Genomic DNA, 5,396 nt, shown 5'->3' with positions numbered 1-5,396 from the left:
CCCCCCCACCACTGCTGTTAAACAGTGTGATTCAGACACATTCATCTGTGGTGAAGTTTGAATCTGAATATTGCTTTCAGAATAATTATCTCTTTAAAGGGATGTCGAGGTGTAAAAAGGGGTGTGGGGGGGGGTATAAATAAATACGGCTTTCTCTCCCCTGTCAGGGAGCTGGCAGGTAATTTTCTGCGGCTGCTCTAAGTGTGACAATCCCGTGGGGAGTGAAATCTAATATTAACAGCGAATCATTATGTGGGAACTGCTCCTGAACGACCCGTGTGACTGACTCAATCTCAGTCATCCACAGACGTTAGCAGGCGGAGGCAGCTGACAGCGGAGGGTCACGCAGAGTGTAGCGGGACTCCACACACACACACACACACACCTGAGATGATTTACACATCTGTCTGTGTGTGTGTGTGTGTGTGTGTGAGACTGACAGCAGCTCCGCTCTTCACTGGAGCTGGAGATGAAGCAGCGTCTGACTGACAGCAAAGCAGTCCAGTCCACGAGGGGGGGGGGTGACTGCACTGTAATTATTAGTATTATTATCATGGTTACTATCACAGAGACATGTAGTCATGGAGTCTGTTCTGTGTCAGGACTTCATTTGAACTTGTTTATATTCTTTTACTTCATTTAACGTTCAAATTCAAACTTTTTTTTACATGAACACATACGGTTGCCCTAAAGGAACATGGACCTGTGTGTTTTTGGACACAGTCACGATGCATTCCACAGTTTCTTAAACAAAACTTTTTAACTATTAAAAACATCTGACTAATCTTAATCTAACTAATAATCCTAACTCCAATCTGGAACCAAAGTGTCCCTGCGACCCCAACGGTACCAACACAAAGTCTCTCTGCACCGTAGCAGTTTAATGTGATTTATTCTCTTTTAATTTAAAAATAAATTTAATTTCTAATTGATCATGTTAATTTGCACCAACTCACACCTCAACCATTAACTCTAATTAACTCATCATTCAGACTAACGATCTAAATGAAGGACTCTGGTCTCATTAGGACTAATGAACATAATTAGAATCATATTAAATATATACCTTTATCTTAATCCTGATCCTTACTTTAATCTGGCCCTAATTCTAATCCTAATTCCAAACCAAATATTGGGCCTTAAAAATGTTTTTAAAAATCACCTCCACATCGTCACCGTGACAACAGTTGTTTAATTATATTTCATTTACTGGTCTTTTTACGTCCCACTGGTTAAACATGTTCCATTTACAGCTACAGTGAACACATTCCCTCCAACAACTGAGCTTGACAATAGTGCAAATATTTTTCTTTTAGAGCGAAACTCGTACTACAGTACACATCCCATCTACTACTGCAGTTCTAGGAGGATATTTTACTGACAGGTAAAACTGATCGCCGTCTATATATAGAGCTCCTTCATGTTGAAGCCGTTCCCCGTGTGACCAATTAATCAACATAAAAGCCGTCGCCATCGCGGTACAAAGTATTTGCGGTTCTCCTCTGCCTCTGCTGTCCAGGAAATCATTTTTAATTGTCTCATTAGAAGACGCTCCGGCGGTGGAACGGAGGAAAACAACGGTGGTTCTGTTCTCCACTGCTCTTTGAAGAGTCACTCTCATACCTGGTGCAGAGCAGCAGGTCCAACTGTGACCAGCAGAGAAACAGGGGGGGGAGGGGAGGGGGGGGGGGCGTAGGGTGGATTACTAACGAGCAAAACAACAGCAAACGAGACAAAACGCCGACTTTGTTTATAAAAAAACACAAAATAAAACCTGTCACCAAATGATAATTGGGCTTGTTATCATTCCTTTGAACACTAGGGGGCGGGGTGAATTTTCTTCTGTGCTAATCTGATCACCAAAAAAAAAAAACATTAGTTATCTTTACAGATGTTTTTGCTGTGTTAACACATATGTCAGTGATTATTCTAGAGTGCTGTAAGGCGTGTTTCCGCTAGGGGGCGCATCTCAGGGGTAATGGAAACGAGGAAGAAGAAGTGTAGGTGCAGGTTCTACTAAATGACAGAAAAACTCATGGATGGGTTTGAACTGAGTACACACAAAAACACACACGTACGGAAATCATGCACCATCTGTTAACACCAGGGATCAAACAGTGGCTGTTCTTGCTGTTAGGCAGAACAACTAACCACCATACCACTGTGTTGCCTGAACTTGTTGAACATCCAAAAAATATTCCCCATTGAATCAAAACATTTTTAGAATTTTACTTTTTTTAAAACTAATAGTACTGTAACTCTGACTAGAAAAGCTGTGCGGGTGGCTGCTAATTATTTTCTAACCAGCAGAGGGGGTCGTAGCCTCTATTTAATTTATTTTCACCTGCGTATCTAGGCATGTGTCTCAGGATGATGTGAGGATTAACTTTGTTTTTTTTTTTAAGGTCAAGAGTGAAAGGTCACAGTTATAAATGTTTTTTTTTGAGATATTCAAGAAAATGTTGACACTGTCTCTCTCCATCTCTCTCTCTCCCGTGCCGTTACTTTCTGTCTAATCCTCCAGAGATTCCAGGAGGTAAAAAGTGATTTAAATGACCAGATCTAGTCATTTAAATCCCTCCAGGATTACTGGATTATTTTTTTTCTGACATCTTTAAATTAAGCTACTTTGACAAGTAAGAGCAAAACACAGCAAACATTCAGGCACTCTGTGACGTCTCACTTTGTTTTAAATTAAAAGACAGTTACAAAAAAGTAGCACAAATTAGACATAATATACACGAGAGAAACAATATTGACACAAATAATTACCTGTAATCTAACATTCAGGCATTTCTTACAGTAATACGTCAACCATGACAGTTTAGTATTGAACTTTTATTTAAGCCAATAATTAATAACGTTACTCAAACTGACCGTTAATTTAGTTTTTCAACGGTTTCTTACTCACATCTTTGTGGCGGAGACTGGTCCGGTCCATACCGGTCTGACACTGACGGCAGTTGATAAAGTGCGACGTTGTGGTGGAAACACTACTTTTTTTTATCTAAAAATAAATCTTATTTTTTAAATAAAAAAGGGTGGAAACACTACCTTTTTTTATTAAATAAATCTTATTTTTTAAATAAAAAAGGTTTTCTCTGTCTTTTCCGCTGGAACAACTCCACTTCGATTTCTTCGACACCGCGCCAAACAAGTTTGTTTTGCTCCCGTCTTCCTTACTCATGCCTGCACCTGCGCAGTAGGATGGGACAGTCCATTTTACGACAGGGGGGGGGGCGACACAAACCGATCTTAATGGTGTTTCCCGGGTGAACCAATTATTCAGTTAGGGCCAGATATTAAAAAACAAGAAAGTCACCCAATCAAGACATTTGTGGAGGCTAATAACACAAACACATAATGTATTTTAAGCGGAGTTAAAATACATGTTACTGGTTGGTAAAGTGCTAACAACACGTCTGAATACACAGGCGATTCGCCATGGGCTACATGCTATGCTAAGCTACGCCTCCACTGTAGGATTTTTTTTAAATATAATTTGTGTTTATTCTTTTTGTAGTTTTATTGGTATGTTGTCTTATCAACATCACTCTTTTAACGCAGCAATATTTGATTTTTTTTTTTAATTTTGGATATATATAATCTTATGATAATGTGAAGAAAATAAAACTTAACTGTAACCATTTTGGTTGGTGTTCTCACTGTGATGTCATCACCATTTTCCACATTTTTGCTGTTGTATTTTCTGTACCTGATATCAGCGAATCACAAATGAAAATAATATAAAAACATTATTTAAATTGCTGTGTTGTATTTTCTGTACCTGGTATCAGCGAATCACAAATGAAAATAACATAAAAACATTATTTAAAAAAAGGTATCAGACAACGCTACATGAGTTTCTAAGGAGTTTTTTCCCCCTTGTCCTTTCTCATATTACTGTTCTACTGTACTGTACTGTTTTTTTGCCTCCATGACATAATGCCCTGTTTGTCTGAACGCTGACCCTGGGAAAGCCCTTCTTTTCTAAATTAAGCCAGACTTCATGTTCCGCAGCCTCTGTTTTGTAGGAAGGAACTTTATGTGTGCAGCATGATATAAAAGCAAACCATACATTTGCAGGTAATTGCTTACAAACGAGCTGACGTCAGTGGCCGCACACGGGGAGTTCGGAGCTGCTTGATGGCCTCCCTTTGTGGCCATTGAGGAAATGAACGGAGACAAGGGTCAGCTTTAACTGGGCGGGCGGCAGGACTCTCAGTTTCTGCTGTGAATTGTCGCGTGTGAGAAGATTTCCTTTAGCTGTCTCACTGTCTGGACGAAACCCAATCCTCAAAGAGGGTCTGACACGCAACACCCGTATGAAAAGAAATATATTGCACCTGTTGCTCGGAGGAGCGCAGAGTTCTGTTCACTGTGTGTTTGAGGATTTTGAACAGATCAGGGAGATTTAGTGGGAGAGGAAATGTTTGAGGTCATTTTCACAGAGGCCATGGGACTGTGGAAGTCCTCGGGTGCTGGGTTTGCTTTTTGTTGTGGTTTTTTCTTGACAGAGAAAAATTGAAATGTACTTCTTACTACTTACTTTATATTTTACGATCTTTTTACTTGGTCTCTTTAACAGGAATATAATAAATAAAATAAATTAGAAGATGATTTGAAATCTACATTAATAATATGTCACTTCATAAATTATATATGTACACATGTGGAGGAACTGAATGAAAAATTAATTTTTACAAATGTGACGTTTTATACAATTTTAATGTAAAAGGAATCTGTGTTTAAATGACACCTGATATTACTGTGGATTGTTATTGAGTAAAGGATATTTAACCATATAAATAATTTTGCTTTGAGATGCTGCTAAAGATACAATACAACATCACTCCTCAGGACTATTACTGTAAACAAACATTTTTTTATACGCTGATATTAACTAATAATAAAATAGTTTCTTTAGATGTACGCTGATAATAACTAATAATAAAATAGTTTCTTTAGAATGTAAAATGTGTTCAAATGTATATTTTAGGTTATAGGCTGATTAATTTTTAATTATTTGTTTCTTTTTTATTAGCATTCAATGAACTGAATGACATAGAATTTTGCAGAAATAGATTTTAAAGTATTTACCTCAAAACATATTATATATATTAGTAGTAAAAAAGAGTTGCTTTACAATATGAAGATGGTTGAGTTTAAAATGTAATGTTTTGAGTTGCTGATTAAGTCAATTTTATTTATGTTCTAAAGCAAATCTAAAACAATAAAGTTAAAATCTATGACAACACATTTAGTAGACACAAATATCAGTGATAAAATATATTATATACAGGGGAAAAAACGTTTCTGTAATAAATAGTTAGATAAGAGGTGGTGAAAACGTGTGTTTAGTGGTTTTATATATATATATATATTCAGACTACTGT

The 5,396-nt window shown here is 37.3% G+C and overlaps 1 long non-coding RNA gene across 2 annotated transcripts in view; it reads right to left on the bottom strand.

Annotated features, from left to right (window-relative positions):
- Positions 1-3,029, bottom strand: part of LOC112487622 (uncharacterized) — a 35,583-nt gene extending 32,554 nt beyond the window's left edge. For both annotated transcript variants that reach the window (XR_003050890.1, XR_003050891.1), the window contains exon 1: positions 2,912-3,029. This is a non-coding gene — a long non-coding RNA (uncharacterized LOC112487622). The remainder of the gene's footprint in view (positions 1-2,911) is intronic.
- Positions 3,030-5,396: the final 2,367 nt, after the last annotated feature.

Source organism: Cynoglossus semilaevis, chromosome 10, assembly GCF_000523025.1.
Source record: "Cynoglossus semilaevis isolate Cse_v1.0 chromosome 10, Cse_v1.0, whole genome shotgun sequence".
NCBI lineage: Eukaryota > Metazoa > Chordata > Actinopteri > Pleuronectiformes > Cynoglossidae > Cynoglossus > Cynoglossus semilaevis.
This window is presented reverse-complemented; position numbering and strand designations above follow the sequence as displayed.